The 10,510-nt window shown below is 35.1% G+C and overlaps 1 protein-coding gene across 2 annotated transcripts in view; it reads left to right on the top strand.

Annotated features, from left to right (window-relative positions):
* Window positions 1-10,510, top strand: part of NOL4 (nucleolar protein 4) — a 255,115-nt gene that overhangs the window by 49,618 nt on the left and 194,987 nt on the right. The gene's annotated exons all lie outside the window — the stretch shown is intronic.

Genomic DNA, 10,510 nt, shown 5'->3' with positions numbered 1-10,510 from the left:
CCCTCCCTCTCCTTTCTTTCTTCAGTGTTTATTTACTGAAATTAAAAGTCACACTTGAAAGAATATTGATACAGGAAAATGTCTATCATATCCTGTTAAGCAGAAATACAATTTACACAAACATCCTGGGGTATAACCCTAATGTCACTTAAAATAATAAAGATGAATTTATTTAAAAGATACAAAAATATTAACAATATTTTAATGATCTCAGACTAGTAGAGTGAACAGCGGCTTATATTCCTTGTGCCTGCCTGCGTTTATGTCAGCTGGGAATAACCGTGTCTGGCCAAAGAGTAATCAGAGGACACACTCATGTCCCACACTATTAGGCAGGAGAGCCCTGAGCCTGTGCTCCTCCTTGCTGGCTAGTCCTCCTCCCCTGCCCCCAGCTTGCTTATCATTTCTTAACTTCTTTCATTTTACTCTTTACTTTCCATTCCCTTTGTTTGTTTCATTCATGATTCTGCCTCCTTTAAGTCCATTCATTGATTTCCTAATTCACTGCCATGTTTAAACAGCAAGAATGGGTGCATTTTATCTTCCAAATTATTACTCATTTTCCCCTTTCATATGACCTCTGTATAAACTTTAGATTTTAAATACAGTAGTTGTCCTAGGGTACTGATCTGATTTGGGAATTTTTGTATTTTAAAAAAAATGACCTTTGACTAGTTTTCCCACTAAGTCTTGACATCTTGACCACATTCAGTCTGCATTAGCATTCTGATCCTTTTCCATTTCCACTGTTAAAAAAAAAAAAAATCCATGTCAAGGTGTGACACTAGTGGCTGAAGTCAAACCTCTGGAGGTGGTTGCTGGTGAGGATAGATAGCTTCAGGGAAAATGCAAAGCATCAGCAGGGGTTGAAACTGATAAAAAAATAAAAGCAGCCCCCAGGGCTCTACATTTAGGATTCCCGGTTGGCTCCAGGTGGAGTCAGAGTTCTGGATTTTAGTGGTTTCAGATTTCAGTGATTTGAGGGTCAGCAATTGCTGTCCCCACCATGCTGATCTTGCAGGAGGCTGTTGCTGGGCTCTGAAGGACATGGGGAGACTTCCAGCAGCCAAAGGCAGGAAAAGTTTGGAGGCTTTGCAAGTAGCTTAGCCACTGAAACTGTTCCCGTTTTTTACTGCTGTTCAAGCTGTTACAGGGCACCCCAATGTGAATTGGGTTGTCCATCTGTGGGTCTTAACCTGCGCGCTTACGATTCAATTATATTATGGACGCACTCAAAAGGTTAAATAATGGATTTATTTATAAGGTGAAAGGTAAAGGAATAACCCAGGGAGAGAGGGAGAGAAGCACAGGTTAACTAGGATGTCCTACCAGTTCTGCTGACTTGGACTCCACCAGCACGCTGAAAACCGATTAAGCGCCAAAAGGATCAGCTGCGAACCACCAGGTCCCCCCAGAGCCCACATGTCCGGTTTTATCCCAACCTGGCTGCTCAGCTCCGCCCTCACGTCCCGGTGTGCTTCTTCTTGGTACTGATGGGATTTGGAGTTCCAGCATCTGGAGTAGGGGCGGAGTCCATGAAACCTGTACCTGTTGCAAAGCCTGGCTCAAAAGGCAAAGACCTGGAACCAGGCACTAGCTGAATTGTGTGAGTGTGACTGTTTGTGTGACCACGTCATTTTTGCCCTCCCACTGCTGTTTTTGAGTGTCACGTGTCTGGTGCTGTGCTGGCTCATCTCAGTAGCTCAGGGAGCATCTCCTGTTGTGTCTTCTGATGTCTTTGTGAGTTGGAACCAGACCTATACTCTAGCTGCCCTGTGTTTCAGGTCCACAGTGGCTGGAGTCACCATCTTGAGAACATTTGTGTTTAGGACATTAAAATACTAGCCACTGCTTTGGATGATGTAAATGGACATTTTTGACCACAGTGAGCTCTTTGTTAATAAATCCCTTTATTGTTCTCTGAACCTGAGTAATCTTGCAATTGTACATGGGGGAAAGAGCTCAGGCAGTGACATAAACAATTTGGGTACTGTCCTTGGCCAGTTTTAGTGTCCCTTGCTACCTGTTTCAGGTGCACCCTGACCTATTGTACTCACTGGGGAGAGGAATCCAGGTATATTTTTAAAGTTAAAAGTTCCACAAATTGCTTTTTAAAGTTAATGTCAATGAACAGGTTGAAACCAATCTTGAAGTATGTAGGCTTTCTGATTTTCTGCTTATTATAGTCTCTTCTGTGCATACTCAACAGCCTTGGTGGTAAGTGTGCCATGGTAACATACATATAAAGATGCTACATCCTATATTTCTGAATCATATACAATGTCATAAACCAATGTTACCTTAATGAAAATTAAGTATAAATAATGACAATAATACCTACAAAAGTAACAACCTAAGGCTTTCACTGGTAGAGAGCAAGCTCTTTTAGGAAAGGAAACAGAAGTTGTTGTTGTTTTTTTTTTTTTTCAGTTGGGCAAATTCATCTATCACAGTACCATACATATAGTAGAGATAATCACCTAAATCTTGCCAATTTCTTCTCCATTCCAAGGCTTCCTGATTGCCTCTTTTAAGCAGAACCATATTCTGGGCATCTTTGTATGCTTGTAGCATGCGGTGTTCTGGTTAGTTTCCTGCTTTAACAAAAGGAATCCTCTTTCTTCCCCCATCACTGTATCTCAGCATGGGGCAACTGATCTGCCAATGGAAATTGAGCTTATTAAATCAACTCAGTGGAATAGAAGCAAAAGTATATTTCAGTTTCGGTAGCACCAAAAGGTAACAACGATTATATTAGATCATTTATTTATGTCCTCTGTAAATTCTTTAGTTAAGACTCCTGAAAGCTGTGTGCCAGAAACTGACCCCCCTTTCCTCATTTTAATTAGGTTGTTTTATTTGTTGCTCTGAATTGATAGCCATGTTTATTGTTTTTTATTTCTAAATATTTCACTAAAAATGCTATCACATCAACTATTTTATGACAATGACTGTGCCAATCAGGGTATCTTTTTGATAACAACTGAACTGAAGGAAAAGTGCCACTGTTTTCATTCATTGATTCCTAGATAGTGAATGTTCTTGTTAGCTTGAGTTTCAATTTTCTATAATTTAAATAAAAATAATTCTGTAGATGTTACATTTGATTTATCAAATTTTGACTTTCAAATATCACTTTTTAATTGAGTGATAAGATGTCAAAGACTATTAGGCTTGGGTGGCTTAGTAGTATCAATGTCTCTCCATATTGCCATATTATCTTTCAGGAAGATATACTCATCTGTAGGAAACAGAATTCAGGAGCATTGGAGGAGAGAACCTTCACATACTGTTTTTTGTTTTTGTTTTTGTTTTTTCCCATTACTTCTTGACTGGCTTCCTAGCATGACTGGGAATATGAAATTGCAAAAAAATAGTTGTATCTGAAACTCAGAAATAGACAAATTGATCCTCCTAAGTCAAAAAGATACATGGAGAACTTCATGTCAATATTTTATCATGAATTACTTTTTGATCATTATTATATGTTAGTATTTCTAATCTTGGTGTCCCTTATTCACCAATTCCATGTGAGTGCCTTAATTTTTTTATATATCATCTCATCAATTGTCAAATAGTATTAACTGTAAATTTTATGAGGCATCTCGTTACTTGTGAATTAGTAAGCTAGTATAGAGTTAAGGAAGGGTGCCTTATTTTTAGCTTATCTATTATCTTCTTTTAATATCCTTTTTGATTTAATATAATCTAAGGGAATTAATAAGCCATACATTTTTTGAGCACACACTTTTATCATGGACTTGTAACAGGGTGGTCCCTAGGAAAAGGGGAAGTTCCAGTATCTGGAGTGGAGGAGGAGTCCATGAAACCTGTACCTGTTACAATTCACCCCTTTTGATTTTCATACCACCACACCAACTCTGTTCCAGGACAGGGAGAGAGGAACACCTCTGAAGCCCAAAAGACCTGCCTGCTCTAAGTGGGTTCTGCCATCTGCCACAACAAGACAAACATATAAAACTTTAATGAAAAGGGGACTTTAATACAGTGAATATACAATATGGAACACAAAGAATAGAACTTCTAAATCAAACACCTGAAGTGACCCATCCCCTTGTGGGCAAAAGTCAACCCAAAAGGGATTGGCCCAAAGCAAGGCCTGAAAGCCTGCCACAAGACTAAAGCACCTTTTGGCCGGGACCCATGAAAAAGGGTCAGAAATGTCCAGACAAATTTTAGAGCAAAAGAGCAAAATCAAAATCAATATAAACAATGCCATAGTCGCCTCCCTACAGGTATCTCACCCACATCTGCCTTAACCAGTCCAGGGTCAGGAAACAAGCCCGGTTTCTTCATCACATGCTTGCTGCTCCATGTGGCTTCCTTAGGTCTCCTCCTTCTCCATCCTGCTTCATTTCCTTCTTCTCCTCTCATTCCTTCTTTTTCTCTCCTTTTTCTCTACTCAGCTCCATCCTCCTTTTGGGTGGGGCAGGGAACCTGGAACTTCCCCTTTTCCTAGGGAACACCCTGTTACAGACTCAGTTTACAATTTTACTTTAAGTTTTCTCCACTAATAATGCTATATTTTTGTAGCATTCTGGTATATCATATTAGATCATTTATTAAGTTATTATCTGAGGCATTTTATGTCATGAGTTGACCACAGAAAGCATATTATAAAATACTCATCTAACATACTACATTTATCATTGACTCATCTTGAAAGACAAAAAATAAAAAATAAATAAAATAAAAAATCAGTGTTGGAACTTATACTTCTTCTGGCTTATAAGAGCTAATTGCTAAAATTTTATAAGACATTGTAAAACACAATTATTTAAAAATTTAAATGAGATAGACTTATTAAGTAATTTATATTTAAAGATAGTAAATACTCAAAATTTATCACTATCTACTTATTTTTCTATAATTTATGATTATCTGCAGCCTTGAAGAGATTATTCTAATAAAAATACCATGTGATGGTACAATGTTGAGCGTTGCTTCTCAACTCTAGGAGTCGTGACTCCACATTGGTAGCTTTAAATATGCTATAGTAAAGTGATTATGTTATAGAAATCAGCAAATGCCACAAGTCAGGGCTAGGTTTATTATCTTTCTTATTGTTTTAGTATTGAAGATAAAGAAGTTTCAGTTTAATGAATAAATTTGTACAGGGAAAAGTTCAACAGTAAATCAGATTCTGTGTTAAACCACAAAAAAAAAAATGACAGAAAGAAGTTCACAGTGAAATTCCATTTGAGATAAAATAGTTCAATTGAAGCTATATGTTAGCTGGATAAACAAAAGTGTAGCAAAAGTCCATGATAGTATTGCTTGAAATTCATTGTCTACATGAAATTAATGTTAAAAATATTGTATATTAATTTTAATTGAATGCTATGCATTCTTTATATTATTAAATTTTACAATCACCTTATGTGTTTGTGTCTATTTCCAAGAGGCAATTGTTAAATATTTACCACCATATTACCATGAGCCTTGATGATTGAGCCACTTCTATTTCCACTCTATACCCATGGGCTTGTGGACTACTGAGCTTGTTAGATGAGCTGCTCCTTTTGTTTTCTTTCATATTTGAACTCAAAATACAAAATCTTTGGAGACCATATAGTTTAATGCCTTTATTGAACTATACCTCATAATAAAATTCTTCCATTTAAAATGCACAACCCAATGTTTTTTGTATAGTCACAGGATTTAAAACCATCCCCATCTAATTTTAGAACATTTTTGTTCCTTCTAAAAGATACTTCGTACCTGTTAATAATCAATCCCCTACTCCTTCCTTAGTCCTAAACAAATGTATCTATCTAAATTTGCCTCTTTGGATATTTCATAAAGGAGGAATCATACAATATGTATTTTCATATATCTGACTCTTTTCAGTTAACTTAATGTCTACAAAGTTCATCTATGGCTCAGTATGAATCAATGCCTTATCTCTTTTATGTCAGAATAATCTTCATTTGTATGGTTATAACATATTTTGTTGATATTGATATATTCATCAGTTTAGGAACTGAATCATTTCCACCTTTTATGAATATGAATATGATGCTATATTTTTACGTGAATGTATGTTTCCATTTCCTTTGAAATATATACATAGGTGTGGGTTTGCTAAGTCATCTGGTACATCTATGTTTAATTTTCTAAGTTACTGCCAAACTGTTTCCAAAGCAACTGCATCATTTTGTATTTCCACCAGCAATGCCTAAGGATTCAAATTTCTCCATGTACTTGCCAAAGATTATTACTTTTTGATTATAGCAATACTAGTAAACATGAAGTAGTACCTCATTGAAGATTTGAGCTATATTTCCCTCATCACTAATAATGATGACTCTGATACCTTATGTTAATTTGTCATTTAAATTTCTCTGAAGAAATGGCTATTCAAAATCTTCACTAATTTTAGTTTGTTCAGTTCATGTGTGCAAAATAATGATTTGACATTTGTATAGATAGCAAAGTGAATGATGCAATAAATTTAGCTAATATTCATCACTATACATTATTGCAGTTTCTCTTTTTGGTGATGAAAGTTTCTATGACTATTCTTTCAGTATCTTTCAAATATGCAATATAGTATTATTACAGTAATCAGAGTAAACATTATATCCCTAGGACTTACTGAAAATTTATTTTCAAACTTGAGTACCTTTTGACTACCATCTGTCATTTGATCACCTCTGAGTTGAATCCATTTTGAGTTAATTTTGTATAAACTTTTGATACAATTTCATTCATTCTCATTTAGTTTTTTTTTCCCCCAGCAGCATTTATCAAAGTTACTGTCCTTTCCCAATTGTGTATCCTGAATCTTTTGTCATTAATTAATTGACCATATATAGAGTTTCTTTCTGGGCTCTATTCTGTTCCATTTATCTATGTGTTTGCTTTCATGCCAATACCAGACTGCTGTAGTTACCATAGTTTTTTATGACATTTAAAATCAGGATGTCTTCAGCTTTGTTATTCGTTATTAATTTTTAATTATGTTACTTGTCTATTTTTATTATATGTAATACAAATGTCTATGTTTATTATACATAAAATACTTGCAGCTGTTTTATTTATTCTGATAGAAGGTCTCTTATTAAATGTATGCCTTTCAATTTTTTTCTTCCATTTTTGTAGGGTTTTATTTCACTTTTTGTAAGGCATAATTGTAAGCATATATATTTTAAATTCTGGTGCAGTTCAATTTATCAAATTTTCTTATATTTTTATTTTACTCTTGATGTCATAACTAGGATAACTTTGCCTTATCCAAGGTTATCAACATTTGCTCCTATTTTATTTCTGAAAATAGATATCCAGTTGTCCCAGCACCATTTATTAAAAATGAGATATACTATAATTTTATAGCTTATACAGTTTTTGTCCTTTTAAAGAACTGAAAGGAGAAAGTAGCAAAGTAAATATTTATAAAGTTTTTAACATTAATTCTCTCATTTAACCTTTTGGTTCTTTTTTCCTGCCTGTGGATTTGACTTGTCATTCTGTGTTATTTTCTTTTCATTCTTTTTTTCTAAGATTTATTTATTTATGCACACAACAACTGGGGTACAGGCTAGAGTTTCAGGGGGTGAGAGGATTCACCAGAGACAGTGGGGAGCAGAACAGACAGATCTATTGAAATAAATTGCTGAGGGAAGCAATGGGAAGGTCAGGAGAGGTCTACCATGCCATTTGGGTCACCTCTTGGCCAGGGATCAAACTTGTGCTGCAGTGGCTGTGGATAGCTTCATAGTGGTGTGCTTGGACTCATTGTGTCACTAGGAGGGCCCAATTTTGTGTTATATTCTATCCAAATGCCAACACAGCTGTGTTCCTTCTTTTGTGCTGCGATTATCAAATATAGTACACTTCTATATATTATATCCCAATGAAACAATTATTTATATATTGTTTTAAGCAGCTGCATTTTACATTAGTCAAAATAAAAATAAATATGAAATTACCGTTTTGCTATTTATAAAATAAATAATTAATTAAGCTTAACTTTTATGGAGTTGGTGGCATTTTTATGTGGTTTTGAATTACTGTCAGATGTCACCACTTACTTGAGCTAAAAGACTTCCTTTAGTCTTTAAGGCTTATTTACTGGTATTGAATTCTCACTTTTTCCTGGGATTGTCTTTAATTCATCTTAATTATTTTTTAATTTTATTTTATTATAATATTTTATCTTTACATCATTTGTGCCTTTTTCCATCTCAGTTATAATCCCTGTTGACTTCCCATCATCACCAATTCATTCGTGTGCCATCATCATAGTCCCGTGCACTCCCCCCAATTTTTGATCCCATTCCCACTCACCCCCATAAAATGTCTCTACTATATATCTACTATATAGTTGTTCATTATTATTATTATTGCCCTCCCCCCACCCCCAGTCCTTTTTGCTCCTGCTATTAATGAAACCACCTGGTATTTTTCTTTTTCTTTCTGGTTTATTACACTAAGCGTGATCCCTTCCAGCTGCATCCATGCTGCTGCAAAAGGCATGTGTTTATCTTTTTTGATTGCTGAGTAATGTTCCATTTTACTTATGTACCACATTTTTTTTAATCCAGTCATCTACTTTTGAGCATTTGGGTTCATTCCATGTCTTTCCTGTTGCAAATAAAGCAGCAATAAACATGAGGTAATTCACCTTAATTTTTAAATGATAGTTTTTTGTTTTTTTTTTTTTAGGATATAAGTTTCTTGTTTGACAGTTTTCTATTTAGCACTATGAATATGTCACTTCACTGTCTTCTCACCTCCAAGTGTGTCTTTTGAGAAATGATATTTTAGTTTTGGACTTCCTTCAATGTAATGAGTCTTTTATCTCTTTCCACTTTCAAGGTTTTTTCCTGGTCTTTGGCATTCAATGTTTCTGCTATAATATGTCTATTCATGAATTTCTGTGTGTTTATGGTTCTGGGAGATTATTAAGCACTAAGCTCTTTTATTAATTTTCTTCCAGTTTCTGAAGGGCCTCATTATTCCTTATTTTTTTTACCATGAACATATGACTCATTTTTATTATAGGCCTGATGCCTTAAAGACATTTTTGATTTTCAATAAAAGACAACTAATGTGAATTGTACTTGAATCATAGTTCCAGGAAGCAGGTCCACATGATAGAAGGTAATAAATGGTTTTCTCTCAAAATATATATGATTTCAATATTACCTTGGTAAGTATTTAACTTAAGACTTCTTGAAAGAATGTTGACTGTTAACAATGATTGTGAACCATTGCTAATACTTGCTCCTATGATATGACTTATAGGTCTTATACTCTCATGTCATCAATATAGTTGTTTGAATAATACTACCAGGGATTTCTAGTTTAATTTCTGCATTTTTAAAACTTTATTTATAAAACATTCTTTGTGGATATAATTAAGTTACTGATCTTGACATGACAAGATTACTGCAGATTCTCTATACTATCATACAAATTGGGTCCTGATATGAGAGAAACACAGAGTAGAGACATGCCAAAAGGACTTGAAATCAGTCAATATGATGTGTCTTTATGCCATGGAATACTGGCAACTACTGAAATTGGAAGAGCCAAAAAATGGAATCTCCCCTAAAGCTTCCAGAAAGTCTGCCAACACCTTGTTTATGTGTTTATGAGTTTTAAGACATGAGCAAATGAATTTCTCTTGTTTCAAGCCATTAACTTTGCAGCAATTGTTCAGAAACCTTACACAACTCTATTTTTTGTTCAGTATTTACTTTCTGTACTAGTTTGTAAATACCCCCAAAGATCTGGATTATCTATTTTATACACACTGATAGCTTTAGCACTTAATAGAGGGCTTTGCAAATTTTGATCCTTGTGGGATACTTATTGAAGGAATAAAAATATAGACTTTGATTCCTACATCACGCATGGCTTAGAACTGTACAAAATTATGACATTTATGGCTATCCAGCAAAAGAACTAAGAGGAAACTATAAAAATTTATGAGTGGAGGGGAAAGATGCAAACTTTTTTTGTGGCTGTTTCACTGGGTGGTAGTACTATAATTTGTGTTTCAATCTATGAAATGTGGTATTCTCTGAGGCATAGATTGGCAAAGTAGAGAGTGGGAATCTAGAGACTGCCTCCAAGGCACTGCCCTCTTAGCTGCATTCATTTTTCAGGCAGATTGCTGCTGTTTTTCATGTAGCTTTCACACTCAGTAAATGCTGTTCTTACATAACAGAAAAACAAAAACAAAAACAAAACCCACACTAACAAAAACTTCCATATAACTTTCTTTCAATATTGCAGTGAGTTCATTGTGTTGGGGCTATTCAGATTGTTAGCACTTGACTAATGGACTGCTCACAACACATATGTGTATAACTCTACACACAAAAATACTTTCCAAATGTAGTTATATAAGATTAAGAATTAAATTTCCGGCCCTCCCTGGTGGCACAGCGGGTTAAAACACAGCACTGAGAAGCTAAAGCCACTTCCGCATGAGTTCGATTCCCACCTGCCCCGGAGGTGACCACATGGCGCGGCAGAC

This window comes from Condylura cristata, unplaced genomic scaffold, assembly GCF_000260355.1.
Source record: "Condylura cristata isolate star-nosed mole 26May11 unplaced genomic scaffold, ConCri1.0 scaffold00016, whole genome shotgun sequence".
NCBI lineage: Eukaryota > Metazoa > Chordata > Mammalia > Eulipotyphla > Talpidae > Condylura > Condylura cristata.
This window is presented reverse-complemented; position numbering and strand designations above follow the sequence as displayed.